General features: G+C 37.3%; 1 long non-coding RNA gene across 1 annotated transcript; it reads left to right on the top strand.

The window, feature by feature from the left end:
* The first annotated feature begins 14,261 nt into the window (after positions 1 to 14,261).
* Positions 14,262 to 16,189, top strand: LOC149188936 (uncharacterized). Its single transcript, XR_016255595.1, has 3 exons — positions 14,262 to 14,469; positions 14,890 to 15,017; positions 16,064 to 16,189. It is a non-coding gene; the product is annotated as an uncharacterized LOC149188936 (long non-coding RNA).
* Positions 16,190 to 16,499: the final 310 nt, after the last annotated feature.

Raw genomic sequence — 16,499 nt, 5'->3', positions numbered from 1 at the left:
TGGATAACTCTTGAGCTGGTAGGAACGAGTGGGGTCACTTCGTGACAGACAAGATGTGGGTATTCGGATTTTACCTGGGAGGGGATAACTCTTGAGCTGGTAGGAACGAGTGGGGTCACTTCGTGACAGACAAGATGTGGGTATTCAGATTTGACCTGGGAGGTTTGATATCTGAATATTGACTCAGAAGAATTGGAAGTAACTGTGGAAGTCTCAGGCTCTGGGGGAGCCACGGACATAATAAACGGTCTTGCAGGTTGGTAGGAGAGCATACCAGACATAGCAGTTTAAACTGAAAACAGCCAAGTAATTATTAATGTCGTTGTATTTCCTTGAAATAGATATAATGATAGTAATCCGGTTGGTATATTCATGCATGTGAGATTCTAGCATTAGTGTGAGTATGTTACTCTTGAAATAAATGTAGTAAGATTACTGTAAACAATTAACTCTTAGAAGAAAATAATAATTAAACATTGAGCAGGGTTAGTCCTTCTTAGTAATAATCCAAGATCGGATATTCCAGTGCCCACCTTGTGGATGTTCTGGGAGGAGAGCATACCAAACATAGCAATTTAAACTGAAGACAGATAAGTAATTATTAATGTTGTTGTATTTCCTTGAAATAGATATAATGATACTAATCCTGTGGGTATATTCATGCATGTGAGATTCTAGCTTTTATTAATGTTGTATATTTCCTTGAAATAGATATAATGATACTAATCATGTTGGTATATTCATGCATGTGAGATTTTAGCTTTAGTGTGAATACGTTACTGTTGAAATAGATGCAGTCAGATTACTGTATTAACTCCTAGAAGAAAATATTAATTAAACATTGGACAGGGTTAGTCCTTCTTGGTAATAATCCAAGATCCGACGGTCCAATGCCCACCTTGTGGATGTTCTCGTGGGTTAGGAAGGGATTCCTAATAGAAACCCCATAATCCAACTCGAGAAGGAAATATTCTAGATTCCAATGCTAAGGAGAAAGAGTTCATTTCTGAAATAAATATAGAAATTAAAATTAATTTACAGTAAGAATTGCAAATGAAAGAACTATTTCATTCTGGGTATAAACCCTCCATTCAAAGAATACTTGAAGGACACAAGTCGTATTAAAACATAAATCGTGATGCTTGAAAGATACTGTGATTGCAACCTTTAGAAGCAGTGATATTGTTCAGAATCAACAATATACAACAAAAACAAGGGACTTTTAAGTCTATCAAATTTGCATATTAAGGGAATAACCCTGTAAGTAAAATTGTTCCACTGAAACATGAATCATTGCAACCTATTCATAACTAGTGACAAAATATGTATTGCTCAATGTACAGTAGAGAAATAAGGGTAAGTCTTAGCAAGCAAGAATGGAACACTGTAAAAGAAATTAAGAACGGAAACTGTAGTATCTTCAAGGCCACCTCGGTACAGTAGTCTTTTAAACACAGATAACATTATACAAATAGTCATGGATTCTTGCTTCCCAAATCTAAATTAAGGGAGGGGCCAAGCCAAATTAGCAATACCGCAGACCTTGTCTGTATATGTATATATTCCTAGTTAAATCAACAACTCTCGACTGTTCTTGAAAGACCCAGAAAACAAAACCCTCTGCGGGTGGAAAAACAACAGTCAAGCTAAGACATGAACCCAGAGATACGGTGAATGAATAACCTAGAGAAAAGGGAAAATTCTGGGTTAGCCATTGAATTCCACTAACCCTTCCTCCGTAGCTTGATAGCAAACAAGCAGAATGGAAAGATGGTAGGTAACCTTACCTACAACAGAAAACCATAGAGTTAATGAAAACAAAAAAAAAAGCGTTGGGTTTGCTTCTAAGCAATGTAAGACTTCTACAAATAAAATAACTAAATAATACCTGGGCATGTCGAGGCCGTCGAGAGGAAGAGACCCGTCACACAGTGAAGCCACGTTCAACATGTTTGACTTGGAAACCATGCATAAGAGACCCGTCACACAGTGAAGCCACGTTCAACATGTTTGACTTGGAAACCATGCATAAGCCATCAGTAAGATAAATCTGCAGTGGAATGACCTGGGTCAGGCATGGCATTGGTGTAGAATCATGAACTGGAAATAAACTTGTCATAATCATTCTCAGAACCTAGATTACCTGCAGGAAGCCAAAGATTAGCTGACCGCTTCTCAGAAAAACAACGAAGGGCAGTAATTATGTAAACATTTCCAGTTCCCTACAACGAACATTGACTGATTCTGAGGAAAAATGAGCGGATTACCTGGCATTTGGACTGGAGGAACTGAAGATTTGCAGAACCCTCCACCGGCAAACAAAACGCAAATGAGAGAAACTATCCAGGACGGGGCCGAACAGTTACCTAATTTGTTCGAAGTCAAGGAGGACCGTTGGATCGAGTCTCGAAAGATTCAATGGCAATGATTTGTTACAAGTGTCATCGCTTTTGGATCCGAGTGCGGAGGTGCAGGACTAGCCAATTGGGTTCCCCTTAGCCATTAATTAGCATTGAAGAGGTGAATGCAGCGCTTAGACCAAACAAAATATTGTAATGTGTGAATTAAATTTCTATTCGTATAGTGTACAATGGAATCCAAGGTCCTTGCAATCCGAAATATTCGGAATAATTTTTGGCCTGAGGATATCGAGACATTGGACATATCATTTTTTTTAACTCACGTACTGAATGGGGCTAGGATAAATTAATCCTCTTTCAGATTAGATTGTTTAATACGTTACCAATTTGTTTTAGTTTTAGTTTTAAGGTTTTCAGTGCACTTAACACTGCCATTATGATTCATAGATTCGTTATGCTATTACATATTAATTTATATAATAAATGAAAGAATATAAATTATATAATAAATAAACCAAATATGACAGAAACTATAGACCGATCTGTCATATTATTATTATCATGCTTGAAATAATATAATAAACATTCACATTAAATAATATAAATTAATATTATAAATTTAATAACAATTTCATCTCAAGCTAACATTAATGTCATAATTATCTTTATAGTTAACATGGTTTATTGATAAGCATGCTCAAACTTCTAGAAAGAGGAACATTGGTATTTTTAAATGGCTCTATGGTATTACTTTTCCCATAAATATTATATTTATATTAAATATCGTATAAATATTATATTGAATGTCTTGTATAAGTAAATCTTGCTTTTCTACATGGTGAATGTTTCAAGTGCACTTTGTAAATTGAGATTAGAGATTTCATTACTTCACATATTTTAGGAAAACAATTTCAATTAATTGCATATGATTTCAATTAATTGCATGTCTTTATGAGATAGCGTAGTTTGAGATATGTAAGTACTTTTAGATATGAGATAGCTTACTATTTTCACTCCACTTGATTGGCAGTCACCTCGTGCATAAAGTAAGATTATGATTTGTAAGGAGATTGTTTCATTTGGAGAGGTTGTGTTAGGACCTGCGGTCCGTGCGACGAGCGGGGCAACTCCACCATGCGAAGTGCGTGCAAAATATGAAACGAAACGAGCCAAGAAACGAGTTTATAAGGTGTTGGGCGAGTTGAGGGGGTAGTCCCATGAGTTGGGCGAGCCGACCATCCTCTTGGGCGTAACAACACATGTTGAACAAGTCGGCTTGGGCGTTTGGTGTGGGTCGGCCGGGTGACACAACCTGCCACCCGCACGTATATATTGGAGGTCGTTTGGAGGCAAACGACCATCATTCGATCAACACGAGTTCGAATAAGGAGTTCTGCAGTGCATGGATGAGCCCGCACGACGGGCAGAACTCGGGTGTAAACTCGTTCAGAAAATTCATTCGGACAGTCGTTCGGGAAAATCGTTCAGACAATCGTTCGAGAAAATCGTTCGGACAGTCGTTCGGGAAAGTCGTTCAGACAGTCATTCGGGAAAGTCGTTCGGACAATCGTTCGGACAGTCGTTCGAGAAGTCGTTCGGGAAGGTCGTTCAGAAAAGTCGTTCAGGAAGGTCGTTCAAGCAGAACTCGGGCGAGGTCGTTCGGGCGACCCGGGCGAGGTCGTGTGGCGACCCGGGTGAGGTCGTTCGGGCAACCCAGGCGAAGTCGTGTGGCGACCCGGGTGAGGTCGTTCGAGCAAACCGGGTGAAGTTGTGTGGCGACTCGGGTGAAGGTGTGTGGCGACTCGGGTGAACGAAGTTGGGTGAACGGGTAGACGTGCGGACAGGCGGCCGAGCAGGGGCGCGTCGTGCACCCGGAACGAAGAATCGTGCAGATGGGCGACTCGAGTAGGGCACGTCGTGCACGACGAAATGGAGGAAACGGTGAAGTGTTGAGATTGTGAACGAAGGTGTGACTCGTGCGGAGGCGCCCGTGTGTGGCGACTTGGTTATGACGAGGCGTGCCCAAGTTGGGCAAACAACACGATCATGCGACGAGGTGAACGAAGGGTTGGTGAGTCGTGCGGCGACCGTGCGGAGGCGCCGACGAGCTGGGCAATCGAGTTTGCCGAAGTTTGAAAATTGGCTAAGTGTAAATTTGGGGTTTCCCAAGATTTAACTTGTACTTGTAAAAGAAGATTAAATATATTGATTCGGGCATACTCATATTGCAGGGAGTTTCCCCTCCCTTTATACTGTTGTGCATTTCTATTGTATAATGTTGTTATGTGAATGTTATGGGCTTTCACTTGTATAAAGGAACACATAATAATACTTGGTAACGAAAATAAGACTAAGTATGGAATGTTAGGCGTAGTCTACAATCGTAAGTATTGGTGAAAAGAAAACGGTTGGTAGTGCCGCACATCACTATAAGCGGTTGAAAGACTACCGCAGGTGTAGGGGCATGATAGGTGGTATCAGAGCTAGTGCTGGGAAGCTGGTGCTGGTGTTGAAGCATTGAAGATGATACACACCTGCACTTTGTGACAGGTGGTATCAGAGCTAGTGAACTGAATCAAGGAGCTGATTCTACGAAGACCGAAGACTTAGCAGGGAGTTCAAGTTTTGCAGGTGACAGGTGGAATATCAGGGTGATTCAGGTGAATGGTGAAACAGGTTTAGTAGAGGTGAAGCATTGTGCTTGGACCAAGCTGAACGACAAGGCATGGCAGGTTTGGAAGAATGCGAAGGGAAGCTCTTGCTTACCTTATACAGGTTGAAGTGGATGAAAGAAGAGAATCCTAGGATTCGCAAGGAACTTGAAGTCTTGGAAAAATGTTGAAGACGAACTTCTTCAACTTGGTTGGACAATGGAGCAAGATGAAGTTGCAGATTGTGCTAACAAGGAAGAGGTAGCCGTGATGACCAAGGATGTTGCAGATGTGACAACGATGGAGGATGAACTTGAGATTGATCAAGTTGGACTAGGATCATGCAGTTTGCAGACATGGATGGATGAGGATACTCACATGGAGGAGCCTCATGATGATGAAGTAAGCATTGATACTTGTGTTTCATTTGAGCATTTGGTAGATGGACCGTATGTAGGGAAGGGCAAAGTCAGTTTGTCGATGTAAGGGGGCATTTTACCATGGATGTCTATGATGAGACCTTGTATGGAGATGCAAGGATTGTTGACTCTTGCAGGACTTGTTGGGGTTGTTTGTGACCTTATGGAAGAAGGTACAAAGGCCCATGACAAGGGAGGAACATGATGATCGTTGTGAAGGATGGGTCATGCGTTAGCCATATGGAGAACTGGCTAAGTGCCCGGCATTACTCATGGATAGATTGGAGGGCACACACTCGAGGTATGATGATACTTGGGTGGACTTCTCATGGCCGAGACCAAGAGAGATAGTCTTGGTGGAACCTTTAGTGGGGGAGCTATGATGGAAGAGACTCATGATATGATGATGATATGGTTGGGTGACCAAGTTCACGAGACCGAAGATTGCAGACTTGGATGAGGATGACCGATTGTTGTGATGAGTCTACTTGGTTGGACTACATGGGCAACTTAGTCATGGACATCAAGTTGGAAACATGGAGCATGGTAGTCTATGCAGGGACATTATGCAGGAGCACTTGTAGAGGTGTCACTTATGGGCATCCAACGAGAAGTGCCAAGGCAAGAGTGTTGTGCAAGTGGATTGCTGGTGTGACATGGATATGTTTTGTTTATGAGCCGATGGAGAGGTTGTACACTCTTGTACAACAAGGCCATGGACTTGGATGGAATTGTATATAGACTATGGAGCATTCCTACTACATGGAGAGCTGAGGCATCTTGCAGAGACCTTTGGGCCAAGACTTGTATGCTTGCTGAGATGTTGGTTGGAGATGACTCATGGAGCTCATGATGACATGAGGTTGTGACTTTTAGGGACTTCATATATGGTGGACTTTGAGGATCTGATGCATTAAGGAGCTGAGATCAGAGACTTTGATGCACGATGGGGTGCATACTTTCAAGTACATGTATGGGAATGGCTTCGAAGAGTGACTTGATGTGGAGGATCGATATAAGACACTTTGGAGTGATGGAGTTACAACGATGATGATGCCTTGGTGGCAACACTTGGGCATGGTTTGATCCGAGACTCAACCACTTTTGACACATGAGAGCTGATTGATCTATGATCATAGGCAGCACATGGATAGATGAGACAGGTATATACTTGTTTCTATGGCAGACTTGAGGGATGGCACATTACAGATATGATGGAGGTTGCTTCATGGACCTGGATGTGGCACATTACAGATATGATGGAGGTTGCTTCATGGACCTGGATATGGCACATCGAGAGTCGGAGATTGATGAGATGGTCTCTTCATATTAAGGAGGTACACATATGGATGATGATGTTGGGGTAGATGTGGCTGATTCCATGCAGCACATTAGTACCAAACATCATCGACAACATGTTGCAGATGAGATGGAGGCTACTTCATGGACCTGAGCATGGCTTACACTTGTGTGGAGATGGATTCTTGATCGAGTTGAGGATGTGACGGGATGTTCTGAGAAACAACTGATGGTGGCATGAGGATGTGCATTCTCATGGTTTGGGCGTGATGGTTGGATTAGCTACCCAACTAGTTCGAGTCATGAGGGGATCCAATGTACAGAGAGATGTGTTAGCATTATGTTGGAGTATCATGGCAGCAGTTCACATGAGGACGATACATGATGAGGTCGACACGATATGTTGCAGGAAGCATGTAGCTTGAGATGGGGGGACCAGCCTTCCACGATGGGGAGCAGCATGTGGAGATTGTGACAGGGTGGTTGATGATCTTGGATTGAGATGATTTTCGTTGTATGACATTCCGATGGGGTGTATACCTTAGTATGGTGATCTTGGTGACAAATGGTTGCCGAGATGAGATATTGTCAAGGACGACAATGACTTCCAGTGGGGGAGGATGTTAGGACCTGCGGTCTGTGCGATGGGCAGGGCAACTCCACCATGCGAAGTGCGTGCTAAATATGAAACGAAACGAGCCAAGAAACGAGTTTATAAGGTGTTGGGTGAGTTGAGGGGGCGGTCCCATGAGTTGGCGGGCCGACCATCCTCTTGGGCATAACAACACATGTTGAACAAGTCGGCTTGGGTGTTTGGTGTGGGTCGGCCGGGTGACACAACCCGCCACCCGCACGTATATATTGGAGGTCGTTTGGAGGCAAACAACCATCATTCGATCAACACGAGTTCGAATAAGGAGTTCTGCAGTGCGTGGATGAGCTCGCACGATGGGCAAAACTCGGGTGTAAACTAGTTCAGAAAAGTCATTCGGACAGTCGTTCGGGAAAATCGTTCGGACAGTCGTTCGGACAGTCATTCGGGAAAATCGTTCGAACAATCGTTCAGGAAAGTCGTTCGAGACAGTAGTTCGAGAAGTCGTTCGTGAAGGTCGTTCAGAAAAGTTGTTTAGGAAGGTCGTTCAGGCAGAACTCGGGTGAGGTCGTTCGAGCGACCCGGGCGAGATCGTGTGGCGACCTGGGTGAGGTCGTTCGGGCGACCCGGGCGAAGTTGTGTGGCGACTCGGGTGAGGTCGTTCAGGCGAACCGGGTGAAGTCGTGTGGTGACTCGAGCGAAGGCGTGTGGTGACTCGGGTGAACGAAGTTGGGTGAACGGGTAGACGTGCGGATGGACAGCCGGGCAAGGGCGCGTCGTGCACGCCGGAACGAAGAATCATGCGAACGACGACTCGGGTAGGGCGCGTCGTGCACGACGAAACGGAGGAAACAGTGAAGTGTTGAGATTGTGAACGAAGGTGTGACTCGTGTGGAGTCGCCCGTGTGCGGCGACTTGGTTATGACGAGACGTGCCCAAGTTGGCAAACAACACGATCGTGCGACGAGGTGAACGAAGGGTTTGTGAGTCGTGCAACGACCGTGCGGAGGCACTGACGAGCTGGGCAATCGAGTTTGCCGAAGTTTGAAAATTGGCTAAGTGTAAATTTGGGGTTTCCCAAGATTTAACTTGTACTTGTAAAAGAAGATTAAATATATGGATTCAGGCAGGCTCATATTGCAGGGAGTTGCCCCTCCCTTTATACTGTTGTGCATTTTTATTGTATAATGATGTTATGTGAATGTTATGGGCTTTCACTTGTATAAAGGAACACATAATAATACTTGGTAACGAAAATAAGACTAAGTATGGAATGTTAGGCGTAGTCTACAATCGTAAGTATTGGTGAAAAGAAAACGGTTGGTAGTGCTGCACCTCGCTATAAGCGGTTGAAAGACTACCGTAAGTGTAGGGGCGTGACAGGTTGGGTCTTATCTATTCATTGGGAGATGGGGAAGGAAATTGTCCCCAAAAACTTTAATGTGAAAGAGATTATACATTTTAATGATATGAGAAAGGAAATTATCAAATACTATACAAATTGTAATTGCTTTATAATATTGGGTTTATGTACGACTTTTGTTTATTTATTTTTATTCTATTTTATAAATTAATAATTTAATATATTTTAACTTAAAAAAATAGTCATGATTCAACTCTCAAAAATATGTTATGATATTTTTTTATAAACTATATTTATTATTTTAAATTATATATATATTTTTAAATAACAATATGTTTTTTAATAAAAGTAATAAATTAACTTGTATTTTGAAATTGTAATTAATATTGATTTTTCTGACAAAATAATTGACCATTTCATTATGATAAGTTTTATTATTTTAGATAAGAAAAAATCCATTTATAAAAGTTTTATTATTTTAGATGAGAAAAAATTCATTTATAAAAGTGAAAAAGTTGATTTTTTTTTTCTTAAAATTAAATAATATATAAATTAATGATATTGTTATTTTTCATACCTTTCAAAGATTAATAATTAAAAATTTCAAAATGTGCAAAACATTAATTTTTTTAAATATGTATGTGAAAAAGAAATGGTGAAGGTTGTATAAACAAACCAATGCTTTAAAATTGTTTTATTTGGTTAAGAGCTTGTAACAGGTTAAAAACTCAAGACCGAGAAACATCTGACAAGAATGAAAATTTTCCCGCTTATGAACCATTACCGAGTTATTCCAGGTTGGGTGGTTTTCTTTGAATAAAGACGAACCATTACAAACCATTACCGAGTTATTCCAGGTTGGGTGGTTTTCCTTGAAAAAGGGTGATAAGTCAACCTGCATTCATAGTTATTCTAGGTGGGGTGGTTTTCCTTGAATAACGGTGCTAATTCAATGTGCATTCACAGTTATTCTAGGTGAGGTGGTTTTCCTTGAATAATGATGATAAGTTAATGTGCATTCATAGTTAACAACCAATGATAGTTGTCTTCACCAATGATTTGACAACTAAATTATATTAAGTTTTCCCAAAAAAAAATAAACCAACCAATGCCCTACTTCAACTTTCAAAACTTTGATATAAACCTTTTTCCCAGTGCAATCCATGTAAGATTCATTGCAGCCCCTCTAGTCCACATAGAATATGGACAATACTCTTCATAACATTAAAAGAATTTTTTTAACTAATAACATTAGATTAAAACTCATAGTAGCAATACAAATTAAGTTAATAACTAAAACAAAACTCAGCATATCAATACAAAGTAAATTAATAACTAAATCGAACGAAAAGACAGAAACATTAGCTATCGGCCTTGTTTACTTTATTATCCCTACCTGAAACAAGAATAACGTTCTTAAGTTAAACATGAATATGGCATTGTTTACTTTATTATCCCTACCTGAAGCAGGAATAACGTTCCTGGGTTAAACTTGAATATGCGACCTTCTTTACTTTATTATCTCGGCCTAAAGCAGGAATAACACATTCGTTCCTGAGTTGAACTTGAATTAATTGTTTTTGACTAAATATCAAATGTCAATTTGTAATTTTTTAATTATATTATTTTTTTTGAGTTGTGATTCGTCAACAAAGTTTGGATTTTATTTGCCAATCATATTTCCAGTGTCGTGGAATTGTTTACAGTACGCTAATCATAATTGTCATGTAAATTCAAACCGTATTGCATTTAGTACAAGAAAATTTTGATTTTATTTAAATTACTTTATCCATTTGTTTATTTTAACCATTTATTTTAGTCTTGTAAATTCAAACCCATTACATTTATTTTCACCAAACTATCACTTCTTGTTTCAAAATATTTGATTTGATTTTAACTATTTAACCATTTGTGTATTTTCACTATTTATTTTGGTCTTGTAAATTCAAAGTCATCACATTTATTTTCGCCAAACTGTTACCTCTTCCTTCAAAATAAAGGAAATTTTGATTTTATTTAAACTATTTTAACCATTTGTTTATTCCAAACTGTCACGTCTTTCTTCCAAATAAAAGAAATTTTGATTTTATTTAAACTATTTTAACCATTTGTTTATTCCAAACTGTCACGTCTTGCTTTAAAATAAAATAAATCTTGATTTTATTTTAGCTATTTTAACCGTTTGTTAGTCCCTGCCTAGGACTAATTCGCGTTGACCGGGTATTAATTTTGTGTTTGAACAAGAATATTGATGTGCATCACGATTTTAACCAAAGTTTTTATATTAAAAAATAATATAAATGTTATTATCTAATTTCTAATTGGGCAACAAAGTTGAGGGTCTATTCGCGTTGACCGGGTATTAATCTTGTGTTTGACCAAGAATATTGATGTGCATCACGATTTTAACCAAAGTTTTTATATTAAAAAATAATATAAATGTTATTATCTAATTTCTGATTGGGCAACAAAGTTGAGGGTCTTATTGCCAGCTTCGCAGGTTTCAAGACATTCCGAGCTGAACATAAGTTAGTTTGTCCTAAGTTTTTGGTACGTGTTCTGAGTGTCCTGCATGCAGGACAGATGTTTGCATATGGTTCAACTGGGCCAGATGTTTGGATATGGATATCGTTGAAGTATGCAGGGGCGTCCACGGTGGTCTGGAAATGGTTTCTCTGAGTAAGTTCGAGGAGTGTCGAGCAGCAGCAGCAGGATCTGTGAAGGGGGGAGCTTCAGGTTTACAGTTTTTTTACTGGCATTATCATCCGCCATAAACATTCTTATTCCCTTAGTTATGTTCTCCGTTTGCAAACTAGGTCATTGTCTAAGGCGGGTTACATTGTAAGGTATTCTCAACCGAAAACCTCGGAAAATAAAATATGTACAAAATTCATATTTTGTGTTTCCACCATTATTAAGCTCACATATATATTTTTTAAAGATTAAAAGAATATTGGAATTTATCAAGGAATTTAGACTTCTGTGATCCATAACGTTTGTTTAGAAACTTTTTTGGCGAAATCACATAATTGATCATTTGTCGACGCGTTTCGAACCAACCAGTGTGGTTCATCGTCAGGACAAGTTGAAGAACTAATCCAGCTTAGCTCGATTAAATAGATTGTGCAGAGACTCCAACAACTATAATGCTAACGGCTAATTTGACCTAATGAACCTGGTCAAATTACTCAAATATTTAATTAATATTTCTAGAAATAGGTAAATAAAGGAGTTTATTTGTTAATTTAAGGATAATATTAATATTTTAATTATAATGGTCATTATATAATATTATTCAATAATTATTTAAATAAAATAATAATAAATTAATTTAAAATTAGATATATTAATAATATTATTTCGAATATTAAGAGAATCTATTAATATTTTAATTATAATGGTCTTTATATAGTATATAATTTTTTAAATGATTTATTATTATATTTAATTATATTACTAAATATTTTTTATTAATAATATATTTATTTAATAATAAAAAAAGGATATATAATATTATTGAGGGTAAGGTCCAAGTTAATTCATAATATCAAAATTTATCCTTTAATGGTCAAATAATCCATATTAGTTCAATATTCTTCATTCAAAAATATTAGAGGTAACTAAGTCCTTAGGTAAATAAATTATTACTTATAGGGTTGAATGATTATTCCTAAAAATATAACTAAATTTATTGGTCAATCATAATTTATCCTTTAAACCTAAGGTTAAGATTCTATTAATAATCGATATTTATTCAAATTTTATTTATAAAGTCAACTATGTTATAAGGTAAATATTATTATTATTTATAAGGAAAAAAAGGGGGACGCTTTAGACATTAGTTAAAGGGAAACTCAATTAATCATAGAAATAATTATCAAGGTATAATTAATAAATTTATGAAACAATAATAATAAATGCCTAATAGTATCATAAATAGGTTCAGGTTAATACACTGATAAGCCCGAGAATGATTCCTAATTTATTAAAACTCCAAAATAATCGGACAAACTGCTAAAATAAAAGGAAGGGGAAGATAGAAACCCTAATACCAAAAGACAGGGGAATGAGGGGGCTAGGAAGATAAGGCTGGGACCCAGCAACTGCTAATCTTCCAGCCATCATCCCTATTAAGATTGATTGGCCTTTTCTTAATTTCCAGGGCCTCTCTGAATTTTCGATGGTGAAACTGCGCAACTTTGGCAATGACTTGAGCCTCCTCTATACATACATGATGCATAGTCTTCCCAGCATGCTTAACCAGGGCCGAGGATTTGGTCCTACCATGCCTTAAATCCGCCGAATGCTCGCTAATCCGTTGTTTGATAGAGCGACCAGTCTCACCAATATAAGGGGTCCCACAGGAACATGGAAAATTCAGAGAGGCCCTGGAAATTGAGAAAAGGCCAATCAATCTTAATAGGGATGATGGCTGGAAGATTAGCAGTTGCTGGGTCCCAGCCTTATCTTCCTAGCCTCCTCATTCCCCTGTCTTTTGGTATTAGGGTTTCTATCTTCCCCTTCCTTTTATTTTAGCAGTTTGTCCGATTATTTTGGAGTTTTAATAAATTAGGAATCATTCTCGGGCTTATCAGTGTATTAACCTTAACCTATTTATGATACTATTAGGCATTTATTATTATTTTTTCATAAATTTATTAATTATACCTTGATAATTATTTCTATGATTAATTGAGTTTCCCTTTAACTAATGTCTAAAGCGACCCCCTTTTTTAATCCTTATAAATAATAATAATATTTACCTTATAACATAGTTGACTTTAATATTTTTGAATAAATAAATTTTGAATAAATATCGATTATTAATAGAAACTTAACCTTAGGTTTAAAGGATAAATTATGATTGACCATAATTTTAGTTATATTTTTAGGAATAATCATTCAACCCTATAAGTAATAATTTATTTACCTAAGGACTTAGTTACCTCTAATATTTTTGAATGAAAAATATTGAACTAATATGGATTATTTGACCATTAAAGGATAAATTTTGATATTATGAATTAACTTGGACCTTACCCTCAATAATATTATATATCCTTTTTTTATTATTAAATAAATATATTATTAATAATAATTATTTAGTAATATAATTAAATATAATAATAAATCATTTAAAAAATTATATACTATATAAAGACCATTATAATTAAAATATTAATAGATTCTCTTAATATTCGAAATAATATTATTAATATATCTAATTTTAAATTAATTTATTATTATTTTATTTAAATAATTATTGAATAATATTATATAATGACCATTATAATTAAAATATTAATATTATCCTTAAATTAACAAATAAACTCCTTTATTTACCTATTTCTAGAAATATTAATTAAATATTTGAGTAATTTGACCAGGTTCATTAGGTCAAATTAGCCGTTAGCATTATAGCTGTTGGAGTCTCTACACAATCTATTTAATCGAGCTAAGCTGGATTAGTTCTTCAACTTGTCCTGACGATGAACCACACTGGTTGGTTCGAAACGCGTCGACAAATGATCAATTATGTGATTTCGCCAAAAAAGTTTCTAAACAAACAATATTGGAATTTCTACACTCTGTGTTTGAATTGTTTACTCTTTTGGTCAAATCTAATTTTCTGAAATCCACATGATCAGCGGAGGCCGAAGGCAGTTTGCACAGCAGCTTTAGATTCTATACTTACTGTAGAAGTTTCATACCAAGCCATCTCAATGTTGGAAGAAGCTTGCTATTAACGAGGATTTTAAATTTATTTTCGCGGAAAAATTCAAAGGTAAAGCCTGAGACTTGCTTTAAATGTTTCTGTGTTGATTGATGCAGTTGTTCTTGGCGTCTATCTCTCTGCTTATTTATGTTATGTACATATCAAGCTTGCATCACCGGGATTTGCAGGGTTTAGGGTTTGGGTTGAAATATGCAGCATCCATTTATTTATTACTTAATGGTTGCTAGGCTTTTTTTTTTTTTTTCATGACGCCCTCTTAAACGTTCCAAGGGCACTGGGGTTTCGTTCATTAACCTTTTGTCAGCAATAACAAAATTACAATGGGGTTTTCGTTCATTTAACCTTTTGTCGCAGTAACAAAAGTAGACTTACGAAGAAATATGTGTTTTTTTTTCAATTTATTTACTTATTTTTGTGTGAGGGAATTTGGACATTTGATTTGAGTTTATGCTATTTTTATCACTGCAGATTATACAAGAACAATGGAGCAATCTCACAAGGCCCATAGAGCCCGTCAGTCTGGAACGTCCTCGAGGAAAAAAGAGAAAACAGACAAGAAGAAGCGTGGACTATCCAGTGACAGGCATAATCCCAAGGTTGGCTCAGTCGTTATACTTTGCCACCTTATCTATATTTTTAAAGTAGACTATAGTTCAATTCGTTGTTTTGTTGAATATCTGTTTTTAGTATAAGCGTTTGAGTGTTTTCACATCAGCTTAGGAAGGTGTAGGCATTGCAGCATATGCCATCAAGGCTGGAAGTTTGTTCGGTCTAATTGTCGAATTAGCAGTTTTCAAACACTGATCAGTAGGTTAATTACCATGTAGTTGTTCAATATGTGCGCACTGGATTTTCTCGTCATCCTTACAGGTTTTTTCATGCGAATGGCAAGTTCATCAATAATTTTTTGGCAAATTAAATAATAGTATCAGCCTGCAAGTACTTTACAAACATCATCAGGTCTCTCAAAGAAGAACGAAAAATCTATGACAGAATGTTGCGAAAATTTGCACTAAGATCAATAAAATATTTTCTTCTTGATCTGCCCATTGGAAAATGACAAGAATTGGGGGTGGTCCAGTCTCGATGAAGGCCCACATTTGCAGTTGTGGTTTGATATGAACGTTCTCCACAAATGTTAATAAGATGGTGTTTCCAATGTTTTACTATTTCCTCAGAATTAAGCTCTGTTTTGTGTATACACCAGCGTATGCCTCTAATGAAGCTGACAAAGCCTTAATCAGATCATCTAACAATGACATAAGCTGACTTAATTGAGTAATTTGATTATAACATACTAGTTAGGCACAGTGACCCTGATTTATTGACAACATGGTGGCAAACTAAATATATTGACAGAACGTATGATTATGTAATCCAAGACTCCAAATCCCTGTAACTATTCAAAGATTCAATGGGCGTGACAGTTTTTTGCAAATTTGGTTCTACCATAATATTAGTTAGGACTGATGGTTTCTGGATGAACTATCAAGCAGTGGTCATGATCACTGATTTGAAAATTTTCCAAATCGGTTCACTTGCACAGATTACAAAAGCCCCAGTGCTATGTTCCAACATGGTAGTTGGGACTTACCATCTTGGAGAGCTCCAGCTTACTCTGACTTTGATTTTGCATTAACAGGCATTTGCTTTTAAGTCTTCACTGAAGGCAAAGCGTCTACAATCTATTGCATCAGAGAAGGATCAACGCCGACTTCATCTGCCTGTAGTTGACCGTTCTACTGGAGAACCAGCCTATAATCTCTGATGGAGTTTCCATGGTAATCACAACACCTATGCTTGTTAATGGATTAATTTATCCACATATATATAAACAAATTTTTTGAATACATATTTTTACACGATTATTTTTAATTTAAGTCACAGGCATGTCAACTTCTATGTTTTGAAAGCGATATGGTGACCTTGCCTTCAAAACATACAGTTATAGGTAAGGATTTCAAATTGGAAACCCTAGTCTTATGCCACTTTTAACTTGCATTGTGTTGAGTTTCATTTTGTCAACTGGTTATGGAGGAGAATCACTTTGAGGGTTTCTATGTTACAAGGTCTTTTCA

The sequence above is a fragment of the Pinus tabuliformis genome, chromosome 3_1, assembly GCF_031772625.1.
Source record: "Pinus tabuliformis cultivar Carrire ecotype Pingquan chromosome 3_1, CPIR1, whole genome shotgun sequence".
NCBI lineage: Eukaryota > Viridiplantae > Streptophyta > Pinopsida > Pinales > Pinaceae > Pinus > Pinus tabuliformis.
The sequence above is the reverse complement of the archived record's forward strand: the minus strand, read 5'-3'. Positions and strand labels throughout refer to the sequence as shown.